The sequence below is a fragment of the Diachasmimorpha longicaudata genome, chromosome 5, assembly GCF_034640455.1.
Source record: "Diachasmimorpha longicaudata isolate KC_UGA_2023 chromosome 5, iyDiaLong2, whole genome shotgun sequence".
Taxonomy (NCBI): Eukaryota; Metazoa; Arthropoda; class Insecta; order Hymenoptera; family Braconidae; genus Diachasmimorpha; species Diachasmimorpha longicaudata.
The window spans coordinates 3,717,291-3,729,915 of record NC_087229.1 but is presented as its reverse complement, the minus strand read 5'-3'; the positions used below and the strand labels follow the sequence as shown (position 1 = coordinate 3,729,915).

Sequence of the window (12,625 nt, the reverse complement as noted above, 5' to 3'; positions counted from 1 at the left end):
TCCCATCTAGCACTGATGGTAGAACACCAACTCAACCTACTAAACCCCTCCCCAGCCCTGACTCCACGAGCTTTGCCAAGAATTCTCGGATTTCTCCACCCTCCCCCTACCACCGTGTTCCATCTTGTGCTATATAATAATAGTGTTATGTTGGATGGGCGACTGAGGCCACAATATGGAGGGGACGGTGTCGTTGTGGAATTCACGGTATCTCGGGGTACATCGGCAGACTGAGTCACGACACCGTAGCATGTCATTCATCTTGGGGATGCTTCTGCTGGATTGTAGATTTTGCATTCTTAGATATTACCCACCTGGCACTGTTTTCTTCATCCCCGTGCATTCTGTCCTCGGAGATAACTGATGTCTCTGTTTTTTAAGAAACAGAAACATTTCGCAGAATGTGAGAGGAAGCGGAATATTGGGATTATTTTTTGAATGAATGATGCGACACGAATGTGTAAGAGTTTATTTTAGCATTTGGAGATTTAAAAAGGAGGTTTTACTCATCCACTGGCAGGAAAACGTGAGCGAAGGGAGCGAGGGGCCTCACATGTATTCAGAGCTTCCATAGCGTCCCGCTGAATGGCAGCACAGCTGTGCCAAGAAAAAATAGTATCACTTGGTGAATTGAACATTGTTAATTGGACAAATATATTGTAAATGCCGTAGATGAGAAGGAAGGGGGAGGGATGCTGTGCGAAATGGCATTTCAATCAGACAATGAAATTACATCGATGAATCACTCAACAACGCCAGAGGGCTGACTGGAAAATCTAATATCCCATGGCAATTACCTTATTTGCCATTGGAACAAATCATTCCGCCATCATCCACTGACATTATTTTCCGAAAGCCTGAAAAGACTCACTCCACTATCGAAGTTCAATTACCAGAAGTAAAATACGAAAAACAAATAATTGAAACGAGATTGATACACGCACAGTTGGCATTAAATCATTTTGGGATTAACGTTAAATCACTGCAACGTCGGGGACAAAACACATTTCATTAATAATTCCAGCCAGATTCCAATAGACCTCGCAAATATTATCACGCACTAATCCTCCTGGGATCTACTGGACAATGTTGATTCCTTGTATTGGAATCGGTGAGCCGGTATTTTATATCGAAAATATCTGCCCTTTGAGAGTAATGTGAACTCGGTTACAGTGATTTCGCCCACGAGAACAGACGTAAAACAGTTAAAGGGAGCAGATAAACCTAGAGGAAATGACTCACACACACACACACTCCCGCCAAGAAAATTAAGAGACAGAACGGAAGGGAAAATGTTTTCTTTGCCGAGGGCTGGAGCGATGGAAATCTCTCCTCTTCTGTTGCGTCCCTTTGTGGTGGTGTTCAGACACCAGGGAGAGGAAAAAAAAAATTACACACGACTGCTCATACATCCGCTTGACGATTATTTTTGAATTTTCTCTGTCCACTCTTGTCTAGTACAAATGTCATAGAGCAGAGAGAAAAAGCAATTCGTCACGTCGTTGACGCTGGCTCACTCTCTCACTCTCATTCTCTTATTTTTCTTTCTATTCTTCGGCATCATTCGTCGACTCTGCACATAACTCCCACTCCCATTCCATCCGTAAAGTGCTACAGAATTCTCGAGTGGTACTCACCCGAGTGTTATATCAAAGGAAATCGATAGAGTCACCCATTGAATATCATACGAATGTTATATTGAAGACAATTGCTTTTGTGCAATACATTATAATGTCAATATGCACTTGGAGTGTGACAATGGACTCATTATTGCTGTACAATAGGGTGGGGACATTTTTTTTTATCCCGGAGGAATGCAGATGATGGGCTCTAGCTCCATTGGCTTTGAGGGGGGAAAGAGGTCTGCCTATATGGCTGAGTGTAACTACTGATTAGAGAGGTTATCCGCCTAATGAGAATAGCGACTGATTTTCTAGTCGCGCCGGGATCATTAATGAACTTTAATGCGCCTATCTCGCTAATTACTGACAATCCTTGATTATTCTCAAGGTCAGACCTGCCTGGTCACGTGGCCAATTTATTTTTTAGGGAGCGTGAGGATGGATTAACATTATCGGAGATTATTTTGCTTTAAATATATTTTACTGCACGAGCGGACTTCCGCTTGTTATAAATAATTTAAAAAGGGCAGCTCTAATTCTGAAAAAAGATCATTTCCGTGGGAATGGAGAGAAATACCATCTGAAGGTGCAGTTTAATTTTTACTATATTAATTATATAAATTTTTAATGCTCCATAGTGACTCAGAGATAATAAAATTCGTTCCCGAGACATTAGCACAGCTTTGCAGAATATTTTTCTTGATTTTTGCAAAATAAAATTGGTATAAAAGTGATTCGTGTGAATTTGTAGTCTAGTCATCTGAAGGGATGAATTATAAAATTGTCGCACACTCGCACCCACCTGAGGGGTGAAAATCTCCCTTCCGTCTCTTCCATCCCCCACGATAACTTCCGCTTCACCGCCTATGACTTGGACCATTTCAATTTCCTTGTGCCTTACCCCAGTCCATTCTTTCGCCCAACGACAAAAGCCATTCTCCTCATCTCCACCCCCTGCTCCCTCTTCTCCACGACTTTCCTTGACCTCGTTTTTTATTCTCTCTTTATATTTTTTCATAGATATTTTCTCTTCGTTTTATTCTGTTTATTGTATCTCGGCTCTTCCACTCGAATCATTTATCAATTCTCCAAGGGAGTTTTTTTTAGTTCAATTGTTTATTTATTTATCGTTGCTGTTCGATAACGATCATTTGTACGGGCGAGGAGAGGAGGGTAGAGTGATTTCACAGATGTTTACTTTAATTAGGTGATTTATTAATTGAAACGTTTTGACGTTACGCAATTGTTGTGTTTTTTTTTTTCATTAAAATTTTAGAGAGACTGATTTTTTGATACGATAACAAAGGACTCGAGCTGAATGGAATTGTGATTAATATTTTAAATAACAATAGGAGTGATGTAAACAGTGACTTCTGTTTATGTGTGTCTCGTGTACACATGGAAGTACATATGTACAGTTGGGCGGGGTTTAATATGGCGTGTTCGAGTTCCTCGGATCAAGATTAGCTACCCGGACAAAAAAAATGGAAATTTCAGATTTCGTGAATATAATGCATTTACTGGGAAGCCAAAACCAGTGAATAATGTGGTCTCGTCATCCGTCGATTTTCACGGAAAAAAAAATGATGGTGATTACTGACATCAGGGCGAGACAATGAATATGAAATTCAAGGGTGTGAGAGGGGGAAATGGAGAAGCAATTTACGAAAAAACGTGACTACTCAGGGGATACGAAAAAAAATGTGAAAAAAATTGGAACGTTGTCTTATCTCATGTTAAATTACAGGAAAAATCTGCAATGTAATTGGCGATGCATGAAGAAAAACTTTCTGGAGAAACTCTAACATTGAATGAAAATTCAAATGAAATTCTTCTTCATTTTTGTTAAATATTCAGAGTAATACAGGGGAAATGCACTAAACTAGTTCTTCAGCAAATTGTTTTCAATAGAAATGTTCAGGAAAAATGATCGTTTCACTTAATCCGTAATAGGAAATCATTTTCAGGGGGTTTTTGTCGGAGTGACAAAGAAGATGTCGGAAAAGTTGAGTCAATTCTTTGTTGATCAATCAACAAAATACGAAACAGTCGCGTAATTTTTTTTTTGTAATTGTGGGACCACCGGTGAAGTTGGGAGACGTAATTTTCACATTTCTTTTCTGGTGATTTTTATTGAATTTTAGTCTCGGTGTAATTTTGTCCGCTAGTCGTGCAATATCAGAGACCATCGCGTGTTGGAAGTTTCCTGTTGGTTTTTATATATATCTCATGGTATCCTTCAACCATCAGTGAAATCCCGATGGCAAAAATATACCTACAAATCAGGGGATTAGAGACACCTCATTCATGGTTAAAAATACATTTACTCTCGGTTGGATGGAGAACACCTCTTATCTGTCTTCTCGTACAAAAGCAGTGAGCGTTGAATAAATGACAGAATAAAATGTAAAAAAAATCTTCGGGGCGAATGAGAATGGAAGAGAAAATACTACACTCGTCGTAGCAGTGACAATTTTTTAACGAACATTGTACTTGAAAGTTTCAGCCAAGCTTATCTCTCCTCCTTGTGGATTTCATTTCCCTTCCTCTGTTCCTCGTTTGTGAAGATAAAAAATTGCGAAAAGAGGGGAGATTAACGAAAGTAGGAAAAAAGAGAGACCGCTTGAGAGGGAGTCTTGGCCCTGTACAACGGGGTGAATCTGAAAGCGTTAGTGTATCGATTTACCAAAGTAAGCGGTCACCGCTCGAGATGTATAAATAGATATGTCAGAGGAGAGTGAAAGAGAGAGAGAGAGAAGGGAAAATACTCAGCTGTGTGCTGACATTTATTTTTATTCTCTCTATCGGGTTTAATTAAATGAATATGAATCAGCTCAGCAGAAAAATTTGCTTTTCTTTGACATGTTTTTTTTTTTCATGTTTTAATACATTCACCGGAAATATCCCCGCCACTGTGGTGAGGGCAAATTTAACATTTCATTTTATTTGGTTTTAGGGGGTTCGTTACAAAGATAAATAGTTTGCAATTTTGATTTTTTATGCTGCCGTTCCCCTTTCATTTTAAACGAAATCAATTGACCGATTTGAAGTGAGTGCCGTTTACGTCTTATTTTTATTTTTAGTCAATGGTGGGATTTTTATGGATTTTTATGACAGCACTCACGGAAAATTTTATATCTTTATTCATTAGATTTCTAATTAATACCGTCAAAATATATATCATACGTATTTTTTGTAAATTTTTCCATGAGAGACCCGTTAAATCCGTAATGAATATGTTGAGCTGAATTTTTTTAAACTTTTTTTCTCTTCTGTTTTATTCCATTCACTGGAAACACCCGCGGTTCTTTGAATTCATGACGGCTTCAGTACAGTTTCGGGAAAGTTTAATATTCTATTTGAATTCCTCTAATTGGCATTTTTACATCACAGTAGCCGAGAGATGTTTTGTTCTCATTTGCACATTTGTCTAATTTTTTTAATTTAATATGTGGAATTTTATGAAGAAATTCAACTAAGTTTGAATATGCTCAGCTGGGAGATTTGTTTTTCTTTGAAATTTTCTTTTGTGTTTCACTCCATGCTTGGAAAATACCCACGCCTTTGTGAGTGAAAAGTTTACTACATTTTTGGGAAAATTTGAGATTTTATTTGACACCACGTTAAATGGGATTTTTAATGTGAATACATTATAGTAATTACGTGGACGGAGAACTTTATGAAGAAAGAATAAAACATTTAACGTTCAGCATTTTATGTAAAGTACTCTTGTCACTTTGGTGTCATAATATTCAGAGAAAAAATGGATTAACCGGGGAACCAAGCTTAAAAACTAACGAATTTGACAATTATTTTTAACAACTAATATTTTTAAAAATAATGCTGAATTCTCCTATCTTTTTTTTAAATGATACAGTATTCAGATTGAACCAAACAAGTGTGGATTAAGAACTCTCACCCGAAAAATTTGAGCTGATGAGTTTTTTAAAAAAATCTGCGAAATGAACGGCGTTAAAAAATTATATCGAAAATATTTTTACAATAAAGTCGCTTTAAACTTTTTTTGCCTTGAATTAATCCACTTTTTTCGGTGTATCGTCGACAGGACATGAAAATTTTCTACTGAAATAAAAAAAACAATTAAAAAATATGAAAACACTCGGTCCATTGCGTTCCACCAGTTTTAATTCCCTCTTTGAATCAAATGGATTATCTCCGAGCGCGTAAAGCGTTTCGTGAAAAAATTCCCCGCTGAACGGAATGCAAACAAATACATTTACCTCCGAAGAATGCGCTTCGAAAATTTCCAAGCATTTCACTACACTACACGGAGAGGAAAATTCGTGAAAAGTTACGTGCCTCTTCCGTAATTTGCCAGTGAAAACAATATCCAGTAAAAATCACGGAACAGTCAGACATTTGTTCACTGAACGTGCCATACGTTCTGGACTCTTTCCTGAACGTTCACTGAAAAAGTGTGTAATTGTTCCCTAATTTTTCCCGAACATTATTTTGACTGGGAGATTACGGATCAGGCACGTAATTTTCCAAGAACTTTTCCCTCCACGTCGAACTTGGCAAAAAATTTCAGTGAAATGTGGCGGCTCATTTGAAGGACCTTAATTGATGTACCTCACAGGGCACCCAGTGTAAATTATTCCCTCAGAATTCAAGAGCAAGTTGAGACTGACGGATTCGAAGTTGACGTGTCCAACACGACAGTCCGTGACAGTAACGCACAAGTCAAGGTCGCGAGAACGAGTTTTTAGTCTATTACGTTTTTTCCATCGTTTACCATTTGGGAGAGAATAGTTTGATTCTGCATGACACTGTGCGATATCCCGAGGCTCGAGTTTCAATCGAATTCCTTGGCCCGAGTAACCCCGGGATAAACAGCCAATTTCACAGTCAAAATAGAATTTTTACCATCTTGCGGGATAAAAGGAAAACATGTTTGTCTCGGCGATTTTTTTTTTTGTTCGGTTCTTTTTTTTTTCTCTCCCTCTCCGCTGAATTTTATTTCTCCTTATTTCATCACATAAATTGCTAGTTTGCATGAATGAGAGCCATAAAGTGGCAGCTTTATGCAAAAATGAATGTTGAGGGAGAGCGTAGATGTGCAGAACGCATAATAAATGCGCCCTTTGAAAGCACTCCTCGGGAAAGTTCGTTGAAAAATGAATGTTTCCATCAGTTGAATCAATTCAAGGAAAAACGGATTAATTTTTCACGTGAATTGGCCGATAGATCAGCCGAGAGTTGAGTCGAGAATACCAGTTATTGCATCAATGCGGCAACAGGCGTTTATAGAACTTGAAATGGAAAAATAAAATAAGTGATCGGAGAAAGGGAAGGGAAGGTTCAACTGAAAAAAAAATAATTTCCTCCTCTGCGAGGTTTTTGTGCCCTTTATCTGATCATGAGATGACCCTCATCTGCACATAATCCCCAGACCATAGACCTTCACAGGCCTTCTACAGCCTCCTTGCCCTAAGGCGGTCCTTGACCCTCACCTGACCTTATTTCAATCTTCTGACCTTTATATCTCTCCGACACATTCCTCATCCTCAGACGACCCTTACATAATAACATCCACGACCATAATTTAAGCTTCATAAACCCTCAAACGACCTTCCTCTCCCCCTCACACGACCCTCCTAAGGTCACACCCCTTGTCAACCCCTCCTCGAAAAAAACTCGTTGCAAAAATGAATGTCCCCATTACTTAAATCAATTCTCCGAAAAAAACGGATTAATTTCTCAAGAGAATTGTTCGATATATCAGGCCACAGTGGAGTCACCAGTATCAGTCACACTCGTAAATAGTGCAACAGGAGTTTATAAAACTCGAAATGAGAAAATAAAATAGATGATAGTAGAGACCAAGGAAACGTTGGAGTACTTTTTCACGCGTCACAGCATTAATTAGACTAATGCACCCGTCTCGCTTCCCAGTTGTACGTCGCCGGCAGACGCTAAGTTTCTACAGCCGCAGAAATACTTTTTTTTTTTTGTTCACCCTCTCTTTCATTTTTTCCCACCCCCACCCCCACCCTCCCTTCACTATTTCGGCATTTTCGTAGTTACTATCTCACTCAACTCCATTACTCCATAAATAACAATAAGAATGAACGTCTGCACCAATGGCTTTGGGCTTTTCCCATTTTGGGTTTTTCCATTTTTTATTTATTTTTTTATTTCAAACCCCCACCCGTTCGAACAATTCCCGCGCCAACTTTTCTCATCATTTCCCCATACCTCTTTCGAATATCCAAACGCTGTGGAGAAACAGCAAGAGGCAAGGGGGCGGGAGGGGGGGAATCTTAATGAGAAAAAGTGAAATAAAGTTCACAGGATTTATTATCAACGATATTTTGTCTCTGGTTAATGGTAATTCGAGTTATTCATTGGCTTTATTCGCAGACCTTGGGTGAAAATAGAATCCAATTAGCCACAGAATCCGACAAAAACGATATGAATCACCCAAAGGGAAAAACTTTTTTCCCTTTCAACTAAATAACTCAATGTCACATGTAACATATTACACCATTGTCCCTTTGTTCGTATTCATGTACAGGGGTGCGGACGGGGGGAAGGAAGTGTACGAGGGGTGAGTGTATGAAGTCAAAACAAAAATAGAGAGACAAATAATAATCTGCAAGTCAACGCTGGCACTGGGTTCGTGGAATAACGCGAGGGTTCCCACGGACATGTGGGCGATCCAGGAACTACGACAATAATCCGGAAAAAGTGATCCGCTGTGGGTGAATAGCACTGCCAAGTGGAAAATTGAATGATCCGGGAATTTGTTAATGCTGCATCGAAATGAGGTATATCAGTGATTAAAATGAATAGGACGATTTGTTTTTTATTTATTTATTTTTTTTTTTTCGAGGATAAATAGACGAAACGTGGGCACTCGTATATGACAGTTGTAATACAATAATTGAGGCGACAGTGGGTGGTATCAGTGGCAGGTTTTTTCCGAGATATCGTCACGCAAAGTTTCTTCATAACGGTATCACATGTGTGCCATGTGGTGAGTCCTCCATGTTGACCTGGAAGTGAAATAAGAAGGTTAGAAATATTCCGACTTTTATCCTCATTTCCATTGGAAATTTCAACTGTCCAATATATTGGGAGGACTTCCTGTTCCACTCGTCAAGTCCTGAAAACGGGTAGAAGACAGATGACACTTCCCTCATTTTGTCTGCGATTTTTTATGCAAATGGTTTTTAGATTTTTATGAGCTTTTTCGGTCTGACCATACGTACGTACTACTACTGATAATAATATTAATTTTGAAAATTTTGCAGCTTACTTTGGAACACCGGCAAAAGTTTCGTCGAGAGAGAAAAAAATCTGTTCAAACATACCTTATTTTCTCATTATGCAGAAAGAGATAAGGCGAGTCCTCTACATCAGATGCGAAAGTTAAATAATGGAATGCATACAGGGCGTGAGAAATAGGTGTGAATCCAACGTAAAAGCCACATGCAATTACCAACATTTCATTTCCGTACCAGTGACCAAGTCCCTGTGTGCACATATCCCCAGTAGTTGGTCATCCCCCAACTTCTCCATTACCCATAGCTTTGCCGTATATACATGAATAGTACATCATCCATCCCGTTGGGTAACACGAAACCTCCTAGTTTTCACGCCACCGACTACCTCTCCACAAAGACGGTAATCCACCTCTCTCACTTGTCTCAACCCCTCACGCTTCCGTCCCACTCTTCATCCCCTTTACTATTTTCTTTGGCGCTTCCTGATGATGACTGAAGTGCCGTTGAGTGTATCTTCTCATTACTTTTGACATGTCAATTGGAACCTCATGTCAATTCATGTAATGCATTATTTAACGAAACTTGTAATCATTCTTTTTTTTGCCTCGACATGAACTCGATCCATGAAACGAAATTATTTTCGACTCCCGTTCATTTATCTCATTACCTCCATTAAATTAATCGAATCGGCTGCCATAAATCTACATCATATCATTCATGTCAATCACGACTTTTCTGTCGTTTCAATTAAAAACTCTACACTATCTGTCACAAAAAACTCGTCACCAATCTTTTAGATGACAAATTGAGAAAAAAAAATCCCGACATTTATTGCTCATCGCCAAGTGCACTCGATTATGAAACCAATACAATGAGATATATATTTCTCTCCCCCATTCGAAATTCTCTGACAACATTGCAGAATTTCTTGAAGCAGTGGTGGAACAGACATAGAACTTGATTCGTTTCTTTTTAGTCTGACTAGAATATTTTCCGCGCTGGATGTGCTATAAATATACCTATTGGGTTTGGTATTTTTCCCCTATGAATAATTCATTTATCTCTCTGATAAATAAACTATTAAAACTAACAGAACAAAAAAGCGTCTTCAAAATGTTTTACTGCATATAGATAAAGAATAAATATACATACACAGTTACACTATTATATAATAATTATTATTATTATTACTATTAATTATTAATCCATAATAATTCATATTAATAGTAATAATAATTATTATTACAGAACACTTATCAATTATATAATTACACTTATGAAGTTATCCCCAAAGTTAGGAAAAACAATATCCTAAACTATAAAAGGATCTTCTTTTTTGTTAACGGACGAAAGAACTCGCGTCAAAGTAACTGTCGTCGATGTTCGTATGACGTCAGCATAATTGATTGGCATGTTTCATTTGTGAGAGACGTGTCAGCGTTAAATTCAGCGTTCAAACACCACTTTATCTCATACCCATTTCACCATGTAGCTCGTTGCTCCTTCACTGAACCTCGGAAATACCTAAAGAGGAAGGAAGTAAGAAAAAGAAAAGAAAAAACTACCCTCGGAGTCGGTATTCAGTCCAGTCGCGTTCAACGTTTCTCCACTGGCTCCTCTTCTCCCCTGATTCGGCGCTTGTAACATAGCTACCACTGCTGGCATGTGCTCAGAATGTCCCGAGTCATTCCCACCGATCACGTACCGCTTACTTCCCCTTCCTCATTCACCGCGGGGTGGCAGGGGGGGGGGATCGGGGGCACTCCTCATCACTTCTTTTCCTACTTTTGGGTAAACTTGCGTCTGTTTTCCCTTCACACAACGGATTACGCGCGCGCAGAGGTGGCCGTCACTCCTTGTTATTTTTTTTTTTTGCACTCCCCGGGATTTGCCCTTTTTCGGAGTGATCAGTCTGGGTACCGTAGCACCCACGCACTTCCTTCATTTTTTTTTTTATCTAGATTACCCCGCACGTTCTCTACATTACGTGCCTCAGGAATATGCGACTGGTTAGATTTTTATTCGGAGTAGTCATTCAAGGGAGAAGTGGTAAAACAATGAAAGTGGATTCAGCGCCTAATTCAGCTCTGGAGTAACATTCGGAATTCTAAGGGAGATAAATCAATGTTCGTCATGACTTTTTTATGGAGCCATTCGGGGGCTATGGAAAAGGTCACCAGGAAGGATTTTTTATGTCTCGTAGATGTCGAGATATTTATTGAAAACTGACTAATAGACAAAATCAAGCCCTGACGTAATCCTGGTGTGTGTTTCACCTATTCTTCAGCTTTACGTGATTCTTGGTGGATCTTGGAACCTTCATTTAGTCCTTGTGAGGCTTCATATGAGCTTGCATGGACCCTTACGTGACCACTGTGCCCATTTGACCTTTTAATCCTTGAAATAATTGTAGGCTTTAATTGACTTTATTTGATTCTCGTATCATTTTCATGTGATTTCAATTTTATTGAGCTTTCTGTGATCCTCTTAAGGTCCCTTTGACTCGCCGAAGTTCGAGGATAACTACAACACATTTTTTAGTCAATCCTGCAGTAGAATAATCATTCAAGGGAGAGCAAGCACACAATGCTGTAGAATAAGACCAAATAAATTCCCATGGGGATGAAATCAATGTCGACGGCGACGGAAATCGATGGTACATGGTTGCAATAATCAAGATAACCCAAAATAACTGTTATTACTGGTGAAAAAGTAATGGGGAAACGGGTGAGAGCCCGACCCTGCCCAACCGAGGGCCCCCTCTGTTCCAGTTTCGTGTCGATGAATGACTACCCCAACCTCGTGTGCTCTTTTTACCATTTCTCTTCATCTTTTCTTAACGCCGGGTCCATCTCAAGGTCGTCCCAACTGATATCGAGGCATCTGTGTCCCGAGATCGTCAAAGCAAAGCGCTCGTCAAAGTATCTCCTTCATTCTTATTCCTTTTCGTCGTTTTCGTCGTTTTCCGTATCAAAGGAATGACTCCATCGGTGGTGGTGTGGTTTTATTTATTGCTCGGGAGATATGGGTAATGGTTTCTGGATTTCTCATTTTAACTAGTCCGGATACCGTGTAGATAAATAACTGTTTTTGGAATGTTTCCAGAAATCTTTGGAACAAACTTTCAGAGATTATTCCGAAGAGCTTTTTTGTGACTCATAAAAATTTTCCGAAAACAATTTTCCAAAGACGATTTTTTTCATATCTTCTCTACATAACTTTTTTTTTTTTAACCGTTCTTTGTCTGAAGCGTTTTGATTGAGGCTCACCCGCAACAGTTCGAAAAGTTAAACTGAACTTGAATGTTGATGTTTACGAAGGTTTTTTTTTAATTCATGTGAAAAATAAAGCTGAACTTACAAATGAACGTTTTCAAAGTTTTGTATCCAGTCATGTGAACATTTTTACTGAGTTTGAAAGTTGAACTTTTTGAAGTTTTTCTCGATTCATGTGAATGAAACTTAAACTTCATTCAAGGAAATTGAAAAGAACTTCAAAAATCCTTCATGAAAAATTACTAGACAATTTTTCAAGATTTTTTCCCCACAAAATACGGTTAAGACATCGTGAATTCCAGATTTTTATTTAGCGAGAATGATCGTTTCACCAAAAATGTCAAGTCGAAGAGGTACTTTCATATTTTAATGAACTTGTTGATAGACTCGGCGCCACTGTTGACACACGACTTCCATATATTATTCGGTATTGGCATTTCGATATGATGAATGGTGAGACGTTATTTTTGCTGGTGGA

General features: G+C 38.7%; 1 protein-coding gene across 8 annotated transcripts in view; it reads left to right on the top strand.

Moving 5' to 3' along the window:
* LOC135162302 (octopamine receptor Oamb) overlaps positions 1–12,625 on the top strand; it is a 37,563-nt gene that overhangs the window by 11,970 nt on the left and 12,968 nt on the right. Inside the window, exons 3-5 of one of the 8 annotated variants that reach the window (XM_064120606.1) lie at positions 8,161–8,413; positions 8,488–8,660; positions 8,900–9,053. The exons of 4 other annotated variants lie outside the window; for them this stretch is intronic. The gene's annotated coding sequence lies outside the window, so the exon portion shown is untranslated. Of the gene's footprint in view, positions 1–8,160; positions 8,414–8,478; positions 8,661–8,682; positions 8,815–8,899; positions 9,054–12,625 lie in introns of those variants that run through there. 3 more of the 8 variants (XM_064120607.1, XM_064120609.1, XM_064120614.1) reach the window with 3 other exon arrangements.